Here is a 20,861-nt window from a genome sequence, read left to right as displayed (position 1 = left end):
GAAGACCCCTGAGAGGTCTCTGGCCACCAAGAGGGGGAGGTTGAGGCCCTGTGGGGAGCTGACTGGGAAGTATTCATATCTGCCACCGAACTTGAGGTCACCACACTGGAGACAGCCCTCTGCACACAGGCATTGACTGGGGATGTGGCTTAGTGGCTGAGTGCTTATCTAATATGTGTGAGGCTCCGGGTTTGATCCATGGCACTGACAAAACAAAAAACAAACAAACAAAATATTTGACTTAAATAGGACCCTAGCTCAAAGAGGGATGTGGATGCTTCTGGCCCAAGACTCTATGCAAGCTTAACTGCCCCAATAAAGGCATCTCTCCTGTGCAATTCTCCAGGTTTTCACCCTATCCTATGAAGGTGTAAGATTCTCTGGATCAGAAAGATGCACTTTCTTAAGGGTCTGTGTGATGGGCCTCCATGGGGCAGAGGTGACCCAAACTTCCCATGTACCCTTTGTGGATTGCATTTCTCCTTGGAACATCTGGTTAAGCAAGAACAGCCTCTATTCTCTCCAGACCCCATTTGCATCTATCTGTGCAACCACCTTCTGCATCTAGCCAACCTGGGGGAAATACAAGTGTGGTTAGCATGGTTTCACCTGGCAGAGGGATCCGCCTCATCTTCTGGGGGGACAAAGCCCTGTCTGTCCTCATGTCCTGCCACAATGACTTCAATACAATACAATACAAACATCTGTCCCCTACAGATTGCTGAGCATTTTATCTTCTTCCTGCAATCCAGCTCCTAGCCCATACCCCTGGTTTATGCACATGGGTGGCTAGAAGAAGAGGAGGCAACAGAGAGCCCAAAAAACAATGTGTGGTTACTCCTGGGAGACTGCAGGTTGCCAACTGGGAGACAAAGAGCACCAGTGGAGGCTTGGCGGCTGGGAGCAGCAGACAGCAGGGGCTATGGCCAAGAATACTGGCATGAGAATCAGCCTCTGGAGCAGGTATGGACTTCAAATGTTTAGTTTGGATGAGAAGAGAAACAAGGGAATAGACCCAAAAGCTGTAGGCTGAGTACAGGACTCTGCATGAGAGACCTCCCAACCTCTGACAGAGTGTGGCCATTTCAGATCCCCAACCTCCAAAGCCACAATTCTAGGTGATAAGACATGTCCAATAAGTACAACACATCCCACAAATCTGGCAGATCCTGCTTTGGAGCCAGAGGAGGCAGAGGCTGTGCCAGGTGATGGCATCAGGGAAAGGTCCCTGGACACAAGGGAACTGTCTAGGCCATTTTCTGTTACTATAACTGAATGCCACAGATTGGGTAATTTATAAAAAGAGAGGTTTGGGCTGGGGCTGTAGCTCAGTGGCAGAGCGCTTGCCTATAGCTCAGTGGCAGAGCGCTCACCTAGCATGAGTGAGGCGCTGGGTTCGATCCTCAGTATCACATAAAAATAAAAAAACCAAATACAATAAAGGCATTCTGTCCATCTACAACTACAATTTTTTTTTTTTTAAAAAAGAGAGGTTTATTCAGTTTACACTTAAAAGCTAGGAGGTCCAAGATCAAGGGACTATTTATGTTAAGGGCTTCTTGCAAGCAGGGCCTCTCTGCAGAGTCCCACAGTGGTTCAGGGAATCACATGGTAAGAGAGGGGCAACTAAGGGACAGAGATAAACTGACTTTTATAACTCGCAGTACTGAGATAACCAACTAACTCATTAATGTATAGATAGATTTTTAAAATATTTTTAGTTGCCAATGGACCTTTATTTTATTTATTGATATGTGGTGCTGAGGATCGAACTTGGTGCCTCACACATGCTAGGCAAGTGCTCTGCCACTGAGCCACCACTCCAGCCCCTAAGTAGATCTTACCACTTCTTAATACCCCCATATTAAGAGGTGATGATCCAACCTCTTAATACTCCACTTTGGGGATTAAATTTCAACAGGAGTTTCAGTGGAAGCTATTAAGCCATGGCAGGAGCCTAGGAGAGAAGAAGGCATACTGTGGGCAGGGAGCACCATGGCCAGAGGAGCAGGTGCTGAGCAAATGGAGGGCCCTAGGCCTATCTAAGGAGGTGCATACACACCTTTGGTGAAAGAGATCAGAACAGTTTTGTGGGGGAGTAATACAATCACACCTATGGGAGAATGATGTGGAGTCAGCAGATGGATGGCTGGTAGTAAAGGAGAGATTGAAAGGTCAGTGTGCCCCAAAGGAAGGCTGGTAAGCAAGCAGGGAGGGCAGAGGCAGATGGTCAGGTGCCGAGTGAAGACACAGCCATGAAGCAATTACAGCAACTGGCTCCATTCAGTCCATGGTTTACACACTCACTGGCTGTGACCATAAATTAAAAAGGGAAATTGCAGGCTTTGGGGCTACACAGCAGCTCTGACTTCTCCACCCTCTCATGGGGCCCCCTCCCATGCACACCCTGTCCACCCAGCTCCAGAGGATGAAGATGAGGCTGCAGATTCTAGATAGCCCCGACAGGTGCCTCATTACTGTGTATGGAGCCCTTGTATATGGAGAAGTACCTCCCAGCTTCCCCAACAGGTTCCTGCTGGTTGAGGGCCAGCCTCCAACCTCAGGTGTGTGGAAACACGCAGAACCATGTTGCAATTCATTTCTTTAGCAATGACAACTGGAGAGAGCTTGGCAAAGATTGGGGGCAGAAGATAATTGGGCTCCTTCACTAGGATGTTCATTTCACTGGGGGAGGGAGATCAGCAGGCAGCCATCCTTCAGAGCGCTTTGTGTAAGACAACAAAACTGTATGGAGCCTCTTATAGGCCATGTATCATGTAGGGTGCTGTGGGGCTCCAAGAAGAAGGGCAGGCTCTTGCTTCAGGGTCAGTTCCAGGAGAGGAGCCTGAAGAAAGGGAGGTGTGCTTTGCAGGGATATAGAGTTAGCAGATTGCCTGTGAGCAGAACCCAGAGCTGGTTGTAGGGTAAGGGGTCAGCAGGGGACATGAGGGCAGTAGGGAGGGGCAAGGATTGAGCTCAAAGGAATATGAATTCAATGCTGTTTCCTTAAAGTATGGCTTAAAAGCTTAAAATCTTTTATAACACCCATATTCTGCTTTTGAGCTCCTTCCTGATGGATCCCTCTGAAGGTGGCCCCAGACTTTTCAATTTTTGTTTAAATGTGGATGCTGGCTTATTGCAGTGAAGTGAATAGTGTGTGTGATTTGGATTCGTTTTGCATGAACCAAATTGGTATCATTGCTCCTTGTGCACTTTATAAAATATTTTTGAAATCAAACTTTTCATTTTGGAATAAGATAGATCCTCACATAGTTGTAAAAAATAAGAGCGGTGCCTTGTACGCTTTACCAGTTCCTCCTGATAGTGGCATCTTGCAAAACTGACATACATTACAACCTGGATTCTGACATTGGTGTTGTCAAGGTCTAGGACATTTCCATCACAAGGCTTTGTTTGGTTGTCCTTTTATGGTCATGCCTACTTCATATTGCATCACCTTTTTAACCTCCAGTAACAATCTGTTATCCATTTCTATAATTTTATCATTTTAACAATGTTATACAAATAAAAATGGAGCAGGGTGCAGTGGCTCATGCCTGTAATTGCACCTGTTTGAGAGGCTGAGGCAGGAGAATCACAAGTTTAAGGCCAGCCTAGACAGTTGGCAAGATTCTTGTGTCAAAATTTAAAAGTAATAATAATAATAAAAAGGGCTGGGAGTGTTGTTCAGTGGTAGAGTGCCTCGGTTTCAGTATCCAGTATTGCCACACACACACACACACACACAAAAAAAAAAAAAAAGGAATAAGATAGTATGGGATCTTTGGGAATAGGTGTGTGTGTGTGTGTGTGTGTGTGTGTGTGTTTACTGGGGATTGAATGCCACATCCCCAGCTATTTTTTATTCTTATTTTGAGTCACTTTGAAACAAGGCCTCTAAATTGCCTAGGCTGACCTTGAACTTGCTATCCTCTTGCCTCAGACTCTTGAGTAACTGGTATTACAGATATGTGCTACCACACCCAGCTGGGATATGCTTTTTTCACTCAGCATGACTCCCTGGAGGATTCACCTAGGTTGTTGAAAGTATCAATAAATAATTTGTTTTTTATTTCCATGTTCAAATTCTGTATTTTTTGTGTTATATTTACTCTTAAGCAATACATTTTTGAACAATTTTAAATGGAATTGTATTTTTAATTTCAATGTCCATGTGTTTATTGATAGCATATAGAAACAGAATTGAATTTTGAATGTTTATCTTATATCCTGCAACCTTGATAAACTCACTTATTAGTTCTAGGAGGGTTTTCTATGTACATAATCATGTCATATGCAACAGGGTGTGATGTTATGATATGCAGTTTGTTTTTATCCACAGTTCCTGGCTCATAGTACCCACAGCCTTGTTATTTATTAAGTGACTAGAATAATGTTGGGGTGTTTTAGACCTTAGAAAGCAGTGTCAGTCTCTCTTTCTGACCTTCTCTTATCCTCCTTTCACATGCTCTTTTCTCCTAAGGAAGTGCAGGGAAACTAGAATTTCTAGACAATAAGACCCCCATTTCAGAAGGGGTCCTGACCTATACTCGGGGAATGCTGCACAGAGAAGTCAAGAAGAATCTGAACAGACAGGCCTTGCTGGGTTTTCCCCATCCAGTCTATTAGCATTAGATCTGAGTTCTGAGAGCTTCTGGATGACTGAACACATGGAGATTCCTGGAGGGTGGCCTGCCTGAAGAGGGGGCAGAAGCTCTGCACCCTTCCCTCATATTTTGCTCTAAGCATTTCTTCATCTGTATTCTTCATAATATCTTTTATGATAAATGAGTAAGTGAGAAGTAAGGGTTTCACTATGTTTTGTGAGCTGCTCAAGCAAATTAATTGAACCCAAGGTGAGGGTTTTAGGAACTCTGATTCATAGGCAGTCTGTCAGAAGGACAGGTAAAACAACCTACAGCTTGTGATTGGCATATAAGGTGTGTGTGTGTGTGTGTGTGTGTGTGTACAGTCTTGGGGACTGAGCCTTCAGTTTGTGGGACCTGATGTTATCTCCAGGTTGATAGTGTCAGAATTGAATTGGATTAGAGGACACTCACTAATGTCTGCTGTAGAATTCATTGCTTGCTTGTTGGTGGGGGAAAATCCACAGACCTTTTGGGTTCAGAAGTGATCTGTGTTATGAGTATATAGAAGAAGAAACTGAGTCTAAATTGGAAGGTTTTATTTTTCTATTCATAGGTGCAGTTCTATTCCTATCTACATGCCTTCTAATTCCTTTTCTTGCCTTATTGCACTGGCTAGAACATCCAACAATATGTTGAATAATAGGGGTAAGAGGAGTGGGGCCTTGCTCTTGATCTCAGAAGGGAAGTACTTAGTTTTCACAATTAAGTATCATGTTAGCTATGTAACATGTATAAGTATTTTGTAGATATTCTTTATCAAGTTGACAAACTTTCTCCTTTATTTCTATTCAAAAAATTTTTCTCATGAATGGGTATTGAATTTTGTCAAATGATATGATTATATGATTTTTTATTTGATTTATGATTATTGATATGATTATATGATTTTTCTTCTTTTACGTATCAATATGGTGAATTTCATTGATTGCTTTTGGAATATTTCATTAACCCTTCATCTCAGAAATAAGCATCACCTGGTCATGGTATATAATTATTTTTATGTATTATTGAATTCTACTTGCTAATACTTTGTTAAAGATTTTGTATCTATGTTCATGAGGAATATTGATTTTTTTTCTATTTTGTATTATCTTTGTCAGTTTTGGTATCAGGGTAATTTTAGCTACCTCAAACAAATTGGGAAGTGTTCCCTCTTTTCCTATTTTCTAGAAAAGAAATGGTGAATTCTTATTCAAAGATTTGATAGAGGGCTGGGGATGTGGCTCAAGCGGTAGCGCGCTCGCCTGGCATGCGTGCGGCCGGGGTTCGTTCCTCAGCACCACATACAAAAAAAACCAAAGATGTTGTGTCCGCCAAAAACTAAAAAATAAATATTAAAAAAATTCTCTCTCTCTCTCTCTCTCTCTCTCTCTCTCTCTCTCTCTCTCCTCTCTCTTAAAAAAAAAAAAAAGATTTGATAGAGTTTCTCTTTAATCCTGATGAGCCTGGAGATTTCTCCTTTGGGAATTTTAAGATGAAAAATTCACTTTCCTCAGTAGAGCTCTTCAAATTATATTTTTAGACTTGGTGAGTTGTTGTATTTTTCGAGGAATTGGTTTATTAATCCAACTTATCAAATTCGTATAATGTGTGTAGTATAAGGTCATAGTGATATTGTTATTCTTGATAACAATAATTTGTGTCTTATTTTTTGTTACTGTTGCTAAAGCCTTTTCAATTATTAATCTTTTCAAAGAACCAGCTGTCTTAAAAATTGATTTTCCTTATTTTTGTTGTGAATTTTAATGATATTTGCTTTTTATATTTATTATTTTCTTCCTTCAGCTTGAATCCAATTTACTTTGTTCTTCTTTTCCTATCATCTTGAGGTTTGTGTTTAGATGATTGATTTGAGACTTTTCTTCTTTTCTAGTCTTATCCTGGAACAATCTTAACAATTTGCTAAAACTTGAAATCACACAGAGTGTGTTCTCTACCAACAATGGATTCAAAGTATAAATCAATAACAGAAAGAAAATAGAAAAATCTCCAGATACTTGGGCACTAAATAGCATAGTTATATGTAATCTGTGGATAAGAGAAATCTCAAAGGAAAATTTAAAAATATAGTAAACTGAATGAAAATGAGATACAACATGCCAAAACTTGTGATACACAGGAGAAACAGTGCTGAGAGAGGGGAATAATAGCATTAAATACACATATTAGAAAAGAAATCTTCTGATGTTTTTTCATACATGATATCCAGAGTTTTTGGTTATACTTAGTGAAAAGAATAGGGGGAAGTACTACTCCATTTTCCCAGAAGTAGAAATCCCTGTATTTTTATTTTTTAACAATTTCTCGTGGGTGCCTCTTAGTACCATAATGCTATGTGGCTGGGTTTGAGAATTGTGCCTAGACATGCTGTGGCTGCCTCTCCATCACCTGAAAGGTCCCCAGTTTCTTCTGTAATTGGGATGGTAGAGGACTACTTCTAGATCTGAACTAAGATGCCTGTCAGGGCCTTGCAGAGATCAAGGACTCAAGAATATGGGGTCTGGGAGTCTAACTTGAGGCTCTAGGGATAGTAGCCTCCTGTAGGCCACTCTGCCCCCTGGTGGCATAGCTTGACTACAAACAGGCTAGGGTTCTGGCCAGGGCTCTTGGTCCCCAGGCCTGTGGGCTAGAGTCCTCTGGAACAGGTACTAGGGGTGAAAATGAGAGATAAACATAAAAGGGTGAAGGTGCATGCAGAGCAAGTAACAGTAATCCTTCTTTATGGTTTTGTTTTCCATTGTTTAAATTACCTGCAATTACCTTGGTCCAAAAATATTAAACAAAAATTTCAGAAATGGACAATTTATAAGTTTTAAATGCTTTTTTATTTTTTGATGGTGTTGGGATAGATCCCAAGGCCTCATGTATACTGAGCACACAATGTATCACTGAGCTACACTTTCAGGTTCATTTGTACTATTTTATTAGTTTTCGCTGTTAATCTCTTACTGTGCCTAATTTTTTGTTAAACTTCATCATAAGCATGTATGCATAAGAAAAAAACATAGTATGCATAGAATGTTTACTATCAACAGTTTTAGGCATTCTTGGAATATCCTGGAATGTATCCCCTGTGGATAAGGAGGAACTACTGTATGTACTTTCTAGGAAAACTCCCCTCCCTTCATACAGGAAACCCCCAACCTGTCACAGAGATCATCTATTCAGGTGATAGAATGCTAGATGGCGTAAAATTTTCTCAGAATACAGGGTGTTAGAACTGAGCATGCCTTTCTAGGCACTCAGTCCAACTGGAGCCTAGAGAGGAGTAGTGTCTTAGTCTGTTTGGGCTGCTGTGACAAAATACCATCAGCTGGATGGCTTAAGCAACAGAAATTTATTTCTTAAAGTTCTGGAGGCTAGAAGTCTGAGATCAGAGTGTGAACATGATCGTGTTCTAGATAGGGCCCTGTTCCAGTTGCAGATGACTGACTTCTTATTGTATCCTCATATGGTGGAATGCAGAGAGAGCTTTTAAAAGGGCACTAATGCCATTCACGAAGGCTCTGCTCTCATGTACTAATCACCCTCCAAAAGTTTTACCTCCTGACACAATCATATTAAGTGTTAGGGTTCAATATAAGAATTTTAGGAAGATACAAACATTCAGTCCACAAGAGGCAGAGCTGACTCTCAGAGATTTCTTGGACTCAGGATTCCAAATGTGGTCATGTGCCTGAGTGTTCTGCAAACACTCCTGGGAGTCAGGGCTCCTTAGCATCTTGCCTACACGCTGTGGTTCTTAGAAGATGGGACCTGGCCCATTGGGCAGTTGGGGGACATAGACAGAAAACTGTTTTAAATAGTGTCAAGAATGATGGAAGTGTGAGGATGCTGTCTCAGTCTGTTTCCTGTAGACTGGGAAATTTATAATGACCAGAAATTTATTGGCTCACTCATCGGTAGACTGGGAAGACCAAGAACAAGGTGTGGGCATCTGGCAGGGACTTTCTTGCTGCATCTTGCTTGCTCACACAGTGAAAGGCATCACATTGTGACAGGGAAAAGAGAAAAAAAATTAAATATATATATATATATATATATATATATATATATATATATATATGAAAAAGAGAGAAAGAGAATTTTTTAAATATTTATTTTTCACTTTTCGGTGGACACAACATCTTTATTTTATTTTTATGTGGTGCTGAGGATTGAACCCAGCGCCTCGCACATGCTAGGCAAGCGTGTTACCGCTTAAGCCACATCNTAAATATATATATATATATATATATATATATATATATATATATATATGAAAAAGAGAGAAAGAGAGGGCAAGAAGGATGAACCTACTTCTTCTGAGAATAATGGTGTCACTCATCCATGAAGTCAGTCAGGCCTAATCACCTCTTGAAGTCCCACCTATTCATACTGTCGCATGGCAATTAAATTTCAATGTAAGTTTTGGAGGGGACATTTAAACCTTACCATTCCATCTTTGGCTCCCCCAAACTCATGTCCTTCATACATAAAAATAAACATTATTTGCATCCTTCTAGCTCCAAAAGTCTCTACTCATTCCAAAAGCAACCTAGAAGTCTGATGTCTCATCTAAATCAGAAATGGATGAGACCCAAGTGTGATTATCCTGAGGCAAATCCCCCTCCTGCTGAGAGTTTATGAAATCAAACAAGTTACATGCTTCCAAATACAGTGTGAGATAGGCATGAGGTAGACATTCCCATTCCAAAAGGGAGAAATGGGAAGGAAGGAGTAACCGGTCCCAAGGAAGTCCAAAACCCAACCAGTCCTGTCCCACATCCTGAACACACTGCATGCAACAGGGGTTGGGTCCCCGAGGCCTCGAGTAACCTAGCACCTGTGACTTTGCTGGGCTTATCCCAAGCAAGTTTGAGGTTCTGCCTACAGGTCTACAAGATTGGTGTTGCACACTGGGGGCCCTTCAGTCCTGGGGTCTCCATGGTGTCCCATTCCTACAGTTCCGCTAGGCATTGCTCTAGTGAGTACCTGTGTAGTGGTTGTGCCCCTGCAACTGGTCTCTGGGCCCCCAGACTGTAACATCGTTGAAACCTAGGTGCCAGAGCTGTCTCCATAGCTACCGAATTCTGCAATCCTGCAGAGTTAGCAACACATGCTGACTCACCACGTGCATCTGCCTCCAAGTGTTGGTCTGAGCTGTACCTGGGGCCACATGAGCCACAGCTGGAACAGCCAAGGGGCACTGAACCAGAATGTGGGGAACAGAATCCCAAGGTGGATGGAGGGGGCTACACTCTGTTCCCCCCAACTACTCTTCCCACAAGGACCTGTATCTCTGAGACTGAAACAGGAATGGAAGCCTCAAAGATGTATAAAATGTCTTTGGGGACTTTCTCACGTTGTCTTGATGGGTAGCATTTGGCTTCCTTCTATCCATACTGATCTCCTTAGCCACAGCTGTGGCTACACCTTTTGTTTCTCTTCTAGACAGGGTGTTTTGTTCTTTACATGGCCAGGCTAGGGATTTTCCATATTTTTACAGTCTCCTTCCCTTTTTTAAAATATTTTAAAGTTGTCGATGGACCTTTATTTTATTTATTTGTATGTGGTGTCGATATTTGAACCTAGTGCCTCATGCATGCCAGGCAAGCTCATTACCACTGAGCCACAACCCCAGCCCTCCTTCCCTTTTAATTATAAATTCCATCTCTACATAATTTCTCTCTTCTTCCATTTCAAGCCATATGTTCCTCAAGGGCTTTTCTGCTTAGATATCTTTTTACTATTGACAAAGATTCTGCCCATTACTCACATTCACCTCAAGGTTCCTGCTATCTGTTAAGCTCAGGAATTGAAGAAATGCCAGAAAAGTTTCAGTAAAGGATTGGTCCAGGTCCCAGTGGTAAAACTGAGGGAAAACTTGAGTAAACCCTCAGGCTTGCTTTTAGTTGCTTGCTTTTATCAATAGTTTTATGTGAGGCACGTAGCTCAGTGGTAGAGTACTTGCCTAGCATGTGTAGAGGCCCAGCACCACAACAAAAGAAAAACTATATCACAATTTTAGAGGTCATGTAGCTAACTACATATAACACCTCTGACATATTGGTCATGAGGTAGTGGTTGCCTAAATTGTTTTTTTGTGAACTTGGAGCTACTTCAAACTAGGTGAAACCAATCCCTTTCATTTGGGCTTGCACAAATGTTTGATGATGACCTTCTCATGCCAGAGGGCCAAAAGCTGCATCTTCAGAGCATGCTAATGCTTCCATTTTCTAAACATGCATCCTATGAAGAACCCTAAAATTTGATTATGCACGTGCAAACTATAACAGCAAAGTGGCTGCCTTCAAGTGACACTCCCTTTCCTGGGAAACAAAGGAAAACTTCGCTTTTCCTCACTTCCAATTACCTTGCCCAAGTCTCAAACTTCCCTGCTTCTTTATCCCCTAAGTATCCCTAGACCCAACACTTGGGGAGGTGGATTTGAGACTTGAGGTTCCTATGTCATATTTGGCTGCCTTGTGAACAAATTATGTCTCTTTTGCAAACCCATTGCTTCAGTGATGACATACTGTGTGGCAGGCAAAATGAGCTTCATTGGACTACAACGCCAATGAGGGCTTGAGTCTGGTCATGATCATAAGACAACAGAGTTAAACTCTTCTGTCCATGCCATTGGCTTCTCTGTTTTTGTTCATTAAAAACATTTGATTGGGCTGGGGTTGTGGCTCAGCGGTAGAGCGCTCACCTTGCAAGTGCGAGACCCTGGGTTCAATCCTCAGCATCACATAAAAATAAATGAATAAAATAAAGGTATTGTGTCCAACTACAACTAAAATATAAATTAAAAAAAAACATTTGATAGCCAGGCACAGTGATGCATGCCTGTAATCCCAGCAGCTCAGGAGGCAGGAGGATGGCAAGTTCAAAGCTGGCCTCAGCAACTCAGCAAGACCCTGTCTCTAAATAAAAATAAAAAGGGACTGGGGATGTGGCTCAGTGGTTAATCACCCCTGGGTCAAATCACTGGTACCCATCCCCCCAATTTTTTGATAATATTGAATAATAGCAAAATTGATGAGCAAATGTTTCATTTGATAAATTGGGGGGGGGTAAGAGTGCAATTGACATGAACATTATTGATGGATATTATACATAGACAACCCCTGGGACCTTGCCATTGTGATTCTCAATTTTTTGCCTATAGGAAAACTCCCGCTGTTACAAGAATCCTAGCTGGGAGGGGGCTTGACTTCAGTGAGTCCTGACAAACCAGGCCTGGTCACTTGTCCCAAAGAAATCAAACATAAATGTAATTGTGAAAGTCAAGAAAAGGAATTTACTTAATGTAGATATACTGGGAAGACAAGGAGGACATGGGAGGGTCAAACATCCTCAACCCAATCTTCAGGGGTACTGACCTTAGTTTCAGATTTAAATAAAGGAATAACTGGGACAGGGGGCAAGAAGTCTTGATCAAACTGGTCTGGTTGATCATTTTCTCAGGTGGGGGTTCTAGAAGCCTTCAGGGAAGTCTTATCCCTTGAGGGGGAAATTCAGTTCCTATGAGATAGATGATCACACCTGCTTGGGGGCAGTCTTAGTTCCTGTCACAGGATAATTGTTTAGACTTAGTGGGACAGTCACTTCCTGGAGTGATCTGCCTGTAAGACTTTCTGCTCCTGGATAGTTTAAGGACATTGACTAGATACTTCTAGGCTCTGTTCTGGGGGGTCTTGAATAGGACATTGTAGAAGGTGGCAATTCACAATCTGTTGATTGTGTCAAAATACCTTGGCATCTTCAGCCTTGAAAGAGGGGGAAGCTCATCAGCTTCAGATGAACATTCCTTAAATGATTAACCTACCTCTGGGCAGAGTTAAGTAGGAATCTGAACCAAAGTTTAAGGTAATAAAGAAGACAAATACAAAATGAAGGCAGAGGCAAAGCTTTTAATTCCACTTTTACTTTCCCATCAGATATCTTCAGGCCTGAATAATGAGTCAGTGTTATAAGCAAAAGGAGCCTCTAAGTCCCTGTCTTGCCACGTGTACATAAGGAAGAAAAACAAGGATGAGCCTGGCAGCATTGTTTTTAAGATTGTCTCTGTGGATGCCTTCTGAATGTCTACACATGGAGTAAGGAAAATGAAAAACTATGTGTCCACATCTTGGAACATTATGAAGTAAGGAAAAGAATGAGCCAGCCACATGCCTGGTCATGGGAATATACTAAGACACATTAGAGTGGAAAACTGGTAGGCCACAGGATACCATGTGTGGTGTGATGCTATTTATATAAAAATAAAAGGCAATTTCCAATTATATTTTCATTTAAATATGGAAATGAGGAGGGAAAGACCTGCAAGGCCATGCACCAATCTGATGGTGGCAGGTGAGAAATATTGGGTGACAAGAGCCAACAGTATCACTGGAAAATGTCGATAATATGATGTTACATAGGGAAAAGCAGACATAGAGAAAATTGCGCCAAACATCTGACCTTACACATGGGAGACTGTGTATTGAGGGTGCTTTGTGACCAGGGTGTTTGCCCTGAGGTTCCAAATCTGCAAGTCTGGGTGGACTTGGCCATGCCAGATGGAAGTGTATCCCTACCCAGTAATTCTGACACACCCAGGTTCTTGGGATTGTAATGCTTTCTTGCTACCAGCTAGCATCACTTTTATAATCACAGAAAAAATTCTTTTAAAAATAGAAGGCAAAAGACAGGTATGGTGGCACATGCCTGTAATCCCAGTGACTTGGGAGTCTGAGGCAGGATTCCAAGTTCGAGGCCAGTCTGGTCAACTTAGTGAGACTGTCTCAAAACAAAAAGAATTGGAGGGCTGGGGATGTGGCTTAAGCGGTAACACGCTTGCCTAGCATGTGCGAGGCGCTGGGTTCAATCCTCAGCACCACATAAAAATAAAATAAAGATGTTGTGTCCACCGAAAAGTGAAAAATAAATATTTAAAAAATTCTCTTTCTCTCTCTTCTCTCTTTCTCTCTTTAAAAAAAAAAAAAAAAGAACTGGAGCTTTAGCTCCGTGGTAAAGTGTCCCTGGGTTCAATCCCTAGTACAAAAAGAAGGAGGAGGAGGAGGGGGCGAGGGGTAGGAGGAATAGGAGGAGAATGTCATCAGAAAAATATTTGTTTCTTCTTCAGTGGTACTGCCAGAAAAATACTTGTTTCTTTCTCAACTGGGCTGTCTCTCTTCCTCTAGTCTCAGCCATGAGTGCTATGGCATGATGGCTGGGAAGGGGGGCCAGGGAGTGGCCAGGATCCTTCCAGGGCATGCCCCCAATGACCTAAATTCTTCTCACTATTCCTCACCTAAAATTTCCACAACCTTCTAGTACCACCACAGGCTGGTGACCAACTCTTCAACACATAGGCCTTTAGAGGACTCTCCAGATCCAAACTATAGTTGGAGTACTGCCCTAAGGGGCTAAGTTTGTGGCAATTTCTTATGCAGCAGTGGATAACTAATACACATTCTTAATTGAATGACCACAAATACAATTCAATTTTGTTTTGCTTGATCTCCATTGGTGTGTACAGTGAATCGGCAGGGGGATCCCCTTCTTGCTGGAAAGAATGGGGTCTCTAGCTCCCCGTTCTCCCTGCCTAGAACCTGCTTTGCATTCTAGCCCTCCTTATCCTATACTTTGTTGTCACATATCATGGGCTAGAGAAAGAGGAAAAATTAACCATAAGAGGAACAATTTTATCCACATTTCAACTCAAAATCTAAATGAATAAAAATAGACATCCCATTAAGTGACTTTGTCTTTAAAGAGGAAGGCTGGGGGTGGGAACAGGGTTGATTTTAGACTACAGACATGCCAGGAACTCCAGGATGTTCCCACGATACAGACTGCATTTGTTAAAAATACCTTCAATACCAAAAATTACAAAGCGTGTAACTAATCCTGTTCCTTAGAGCCAAGAAAAACACACCCAAGTCAAACACAATGTATGGCTGAAAGAGAGGGATTTCCACTAAGAAGAGAAACGTGCAACCATCCTTACATGCCAGACTGGCACCTGATGTCATGGGTGCTGTCCCTGCACCCAGACAGGCAGGCCAAGCTCCTCCTATGGAAAATAAGCTCTGTTGCCTCCAGGGGCTTCTTGGAAGCCCCCGCGATTCTCCATCCTCTGAGCTTCAGGACAAATGGTTTCTCTTCTTAGCAGGACCCTTGCCCAGACAGGATTCAATCCCCAGGAACTCCCAGGGCACCAGGATGGGAATACTCAAAATAGAAGGCAAATCATTCATCTGCAGCAGGTGTTCAGCCAACATCAGGAGAGAGGTTAGGTGATCACAGAGTAAAAGGAAGCAAAGTGTTCCAGGTGGTGAAAACATCTGCCCATCAGATGTGGTAAAGTAGAAACTCTCATTTAACCTCCTAAGACACCGAGAGGGGGCTGTAAGCACATCTCTCAGACAGAAATGTCAAGGCTCAGGGAATTCTATGGGTTGTCCAAGAAGCCCCAGAGACCAGTGGGTTAAGTGAACATGATCTAGGTCACCATCCTAAGTGCACCTGGTTGGGCCCAGCATTCCTGTTTCCTTTACCAGTTTCCCTCCTGCTTCCCATGGCATGACTTCCTGATGTTTCAGTGGGAGGGTCTGTGCCCTTGTGGGATCCTGCTCATCTGCTCCTCCACTCCCTTGCTCCCTGCCTAGCTAAGCCTGAGGACACTTCTTTGAAAGCAACTTTTGGAAGAGAACTTTTGCCTAGTACTTCCTATTGCTGGTCAACCCCCAACTTCAAGGCCAGATTTCTTTTTTTTTTTTTTTATTGGTTGTTCAAAACATTACAAAGCTCATGACATATCATCTTTCATACATTTGATTCAAGTGAGTTATGAACTCCCATTTTTACCCCAAATACAAATTGCAGAATCACATCAGTTACACATTTACATTTTAACATAATGCCATATTAGTGCCAGATTTCTTGCTGTTCTGGAGAGAAGGGTGTGCCAATGCCAGAGAGATTCTCACAGGGACAAGCAGGAATAGCCTGCATGTCAACATTCCCAGAGGTTCCCTACAGAGTGAGGGCAGGGCTGTGACCTCCTGGACCTGCTGTGTGGCCAGGGTGATGCTTACCCCTCCCCCATCTCAGCCAGCTAGCCTCTCTCCCAGCCCCTAGCTTAGCAAACCGGCCTGTTCCTCTGTGTCTGGGACCCACTCACAGCCTTCCAGCCTCTCTGAGTCTCACATTTACTTTTTCTTAAAAAAAAAATGCTTTAATAAACTTTATTTTTCAGAGAAGTTTTAGGTTCATAGCAAAATTGAGCAAAACTGACACTTCCTATATGCTCCAAATGTATGTATGCACAGCTTCTCCCATTAATAACATCCCTCAAGAGTGTGTTACATTGTTACAATGGATGAACCCCTATAGACACATCCTCATGACCCACAGTCCATAGTTTACATGAGTTCACTCTTGGTGTTGCACATTCTAATGAGTTTGTATAAATATATAATGACATATATATATCCACCATTATAGCATGCAGGGTACTGAACTTGTACTACCACTGAGCTTCATGTCTAGCCCTTTTTTATTTTTTATTTTGAAATAGGGTCTTACTAAATTGCCCAGGCTCTCCTTAAACTTGCAAGCATCCTGAGTAGCTGGGATTACAGGGATGTGCCACTATGGCCAGCTATATTAGCCACATAAGTACCAAAGAACAAGAGTAGTAGTTTACATACTGAAAAGTTTTACTGTCTCAAAAATCCCTGGTGCTTCATCTATTTATCCTTTCCTTCGCCTTCCCCCTAACAACCACTGATCTTTTTACTCCCTAATTTTGTCTTTTCCAGAATGTCATGCAGTTGACATCTGAACAGTGTATGTTATTTTCATATTAACTTCTTTTTTTTGAGAACTATTCTTTTATATTTCCTTCACACCTTTTCATGGCTTTGACAGTTCACTTCTTCTTGGTGCTGAAAATATTCCATTGTCTAAGTATACCAGGATTTATTTATTCATTCATCTACTTAAGGATATCTTGGTCACTTCCAAGTTTTGGCAGCTGCCATAAATATCCACGTGTAGATTTTCATGTGGACATAAATAAATTAAGTTTTCAACTCCCTTTGGTAAATACCAAGGAGCAAGATTACTAGATGAGATGATAAAAATACCATTAGCTTAAAAAAAAAAAGGTCTTCGAAAGTGGCGGTGCCATTTTTACATCTACCAACAATGAATAAGAGTTCTTGTTGTTTCATATATATTTACATTTTAAAACAACATTTATTATAATTTTAGTATAAAATCTCTTTTTATAGAAAATCTGAAAACGAAAAGGAAGACATAAAGAACAAAAGGAAAATCACTTATGATCCCGATTCCTTCATTTATTCATTGAAAAAAGAATCATGTGGGATATGCTCCAGAGGCCAGGCTGCAGAGACCAGCACAGTCAAATCCTGTCCCTGAGCGACCTGTCTTCAAGTTCAGGAGACCGGCAGACCTTCATAAGCAAATAAGTCATTGCTACAACCCCTGGTGGAGCGTGGAATGTGGACCTGTGCCAAGAGAGAAGGGAAGGAGGGCGGAGTCTCTGGTAAGGCAGGAAAGGGGACGAGCAAGGGGCAGGGTCAAAGCCTAGTTATGCTAAGAAAAATGTATTTTACACAATTGCATGGTTATCGAATGCCTGTGCTACTCCTGGTTTGTACTGACCGGATACAACCACCTCATAGCGTAGTAAACTTCTACCTCGGCTTCCTCCATGCTCACTCCTTTCTCAATGAGTTAGTACTGGGGTCCACCACTACAGGACAAAGGAGACAACCACCGATCTGAGCACAGGCCTGCACTTCCAGAGTATCAATCAAACCAGGACCCCCGAAACTTGGACCTGGAGAATTTCTGAGAAACTTTGACTTGGAGAAAAAAGGGAGGATGGAGTAAGAATAGAGCAGAAAAAGAGGAAATAGAGAAAGGGAGAGGAGGAGGGTGAGGGCCCCCAGTCAAGGGAGAGGGCCCCCAAGCCAAACCCCTAGAAATCCCAGCTGCCTTGGGTCCAGAGGGTCCTAATTCTACCCATACTGTACATCCTGAAAGCCCACCTTATGGCCACAGGCTTCCTGCTGTGCTGCAATGTGACTAAACTGTGGCAGAGCAATCTATGTGATTTAGCCAGTTTCTTTCTGATAGGTGCAGGGAGGTTTCCAATAGCTGGCTATGATAGATGATCAGTGAATGTCCTCATCCACAACTCTATGACCTGCAAGGTGGGTGCACCTGCTAGACAAAAAATGTGCACATTTTTTGATAGATCTTTATTTTTGTATTTATCTAAATAATCTACATTTTTCTAAGTTCCAGATATCCTTTATTTCTGTTTAGAGAACAAGATTCTTTAGAAGTGAGTCAAAGTGGAGAAAACATCTTTGAGTGTGCATTTCCAAACACCATTTTTTATGGAATTTTCACACACACACACACACACACACAGAGAGCCATCCTTCTAGGATCCCCCATTGAGACCAAACCCAAAGAAGCTCAATCCCCTTATATACAATAGTATTTGCATATAACCCACATTCTGCTGTGTACTTTAAATCACTCTAGATTACTTACAATACCCAATGCAAAGTTGGTGCTATGCAAATAGTTATACTGTATTTAGGGAACAATGAAAAGAAAAAGTAGGTCTAAACATGTTTATTACAGATGTGATTATTTTCATATGTGATTTTTAAAAAATGTTTATTTTTTAGTTGTAGTTGGACACAATACCTTTATTTTATTTATTTATTGTTATGTGGTGCTAAGGATTGAACCCAGGGCCTCGAACATGCTAGGCGAGCATTCTACTGCTGGGCCACAACCCCAGCCGTCGTATGTGATTTTTTAAAAAATATTTTCTATCTATAGTTGGTTGAGTCTATGGCTATCGAACCTACAGGGCTGACTGTATGTATGAATGGGAGAGAAAATCTGAAATGGAAACCCCAAAACCATACACATCAGCTAGATTTAAAATTATTAAATTTGGTTATACCCACTTCATCTCTCTTTTTTTTTTTTTCTTTGCCTGAATTATTTTCTAGCATGGCTCAGATACATTTTATCTCAAAATATTTTGGGATATATGAAAAGAGAAGAATTTTAAAATATTATCACAAAACTGGCATCACACCTGACAAAACACTGAAACATGAATCCTGTCTATCATCTAACATCATCAGCCCTCACAGCATCTTCCTGATAGCTCCCCAGACAACTCTTCCATAGGTTGTGACCATTTTTTTTTAGTTTTATTGATTTTATTTTTTTAAATACCGACAGCAGAATGCATTACAATTCTTATTACACATATAGAGTTCAATTTTCCATATCTTTGTATATAGAGTATGTTTACACCAATCCATGCCTTTTTTACATGTACTTTGTTTTTTTGCATTACAATTCTTATTACACATATATACCACATTTTTTCATATCTCTATTTGTATATAAAGTATGTTGACACCCAATTCGAGTCTTCATACATGTACTTTGAATAATGATGTCCATCATATTCCACTGTCCTTGCTAATCCCCTGCCCCCTCCCTTTCCTCCCACCCGTCTTCCCTATCTAGAATTCATCTAATCCTCTCATGCTCCCCCTCCTACCCCACTATGAGTCAGCCTCCTTTTATCAAAAAAAGCTAAGCACCGAAAAAACAAATAACCCAATCAACAAATGGGCCAAGGACCTGAACAGACACTTCTCAGAAGAGGATATACAATCAATTAACAAATATATGAAAAGCAATCAGAGAAATGCAAATCAAAACTACTCTAAGATATCATCTCACTCCAGTCAGAATGGCAGCTATTATGAAGAAAAACAACAATAAGTGTTGGTGAGGATGTAGGGAAAAAGGTACACTCATACATTGCTGGTGGGACTGCAAATTGGTACATCCAATATGGAAAGCAGTATGGAAATTCCTTGGAAATCTGGGAATGGAACCACCATTTGACCCAGCTATCCCTCTCCTTGGACTATACCCAAAGGACTTAAAAACAGCATACTACAGGGACAGAGCCACATCAATGTTTATAGCAGCACAATTCACAATAGCTAAACTGTGGAGCTAACCTAGATGCCCTTCAGTGGATAATTGGATAAAAAAAAGTGTGGCATGTATACACAATGGAATTTTACCCAGCGTTAAATGAGAATAAAATAATGGCATTTGCAGGTAAATGGATGGCGTTGGAGAAGATAATGTTAAGTGAAATTAGCCACCCCCCCCCCAAAAAAAAATGCCGAATGTTTTCTCTAATATAAGGGGCTGTGACCATTAAGTCTGTTGTTCCATCTTGCTCTGGGACCAGAGGCCCTTCTACTAATCCCTGAGCAGGGCAGATACTGCCCCCTTGTGGCCCTTCTGCCCTGAAGGGAGGAAAGCTTCCAACAGAGCCATTTGAGGGATAAGGAACATCTTTGTCCCACCATAGAGAAATACTCTCCAGCAAACTTGCTCATAATCAAAATATATTTATTTTACTTTGGAAGAAGAATTCAGAAATAAATACATAGTATTTCAACTTGATTGATTTTTACATTACAAATCCTTTATTATAAAGGCAATGGTTCATACCTACTTATTGGAATCCTTAAACTCTGGAAAGCACATCTCAAATGCCTCTCATCCCTGCTTCTCCATGAATAGGGCTCCCTCACTTCTTCACTTGCACCCCCCAAATAAATCAACCATCCCTCCAGTCATATCTTCTCCCCTACCTTTCTCTCCTTCTTGCTCTTTGTCTCTCTCTGGAGCTCACCTCCTGCTTTTGGTTTAGATCTTACCAAGCTTTTTTAATGACATGTAATTCATACACCTTGAGATTCACTCTTCTAGCCAGGCACAGTGACACATACCTGTATCCCAGCTGCTTGGCAGGCTGCGGCAAGAGGATGGCAAGTTCAAGACCAGCCTAGGCAGCTTAGTAAGACCTTGTCTCAAAATTTTAAAAAGGCAGGGAAACTCCAGATGCACCTTATTGGTAGAGCACTCTTGAGTTCAACTCCAGTACCACACACACATACAAAAAAAAAAAAAGATTCACTTTTTAAAAGAGTACAATTCAGAATTGTTAATATATTTAAAAAGTTATGGAACAGGGTTGGGGTTGTGGTTCAGTAGTAGAGTGCTTGCCTAGCATGCATGAGGCTCTGAGTCAATCCTCAGCACAACATAAAAATGAAATAAAGGTATTTATTTTTG

General features: G+C 41.4%; 1 long non-coding RNA gene across 1 annotated transcript; it reads left to right on the top strand.

Annotated features, from left to right (window-relative positions):
• The first annotated feature begins 380 nt into the window (after window positions 1-380).
• Window positions 381-17,870, top strand: LOC125611104. Its single transcript, XR_007341221.1, has 3 exons — window positions 381-963; window positions 12,575-12,780; window positions 16,919-17,870. It is a non-coding gene; the product is annotated as an uncharacterized LOC125611104 (long non-coding RNA).
• Window positions 17,871-20,861: the final 2,991 nt, after the last annotated feature.

The sequence above is a fragment of the Marmota marmota genome, unplaced genomic scaffold, assembly GCF_001458135.2.
Source record: "Marmota marmota marmota unplaced genomic scaffold, marMar, whole genome shotgun sequence".
NCBI classification, from domain to species: domain Eukaryota; kingdom Metazoa; phylum Chordata; class Mammalia; order Rodentia; family Sciuridae; genus Marmota; species Marmota marmota.
The sequence above is the reverse complement of the archived record's forward strand: the minus strand, read 5'-3'. Positions and strand labels throughout refer to the sequence as shown.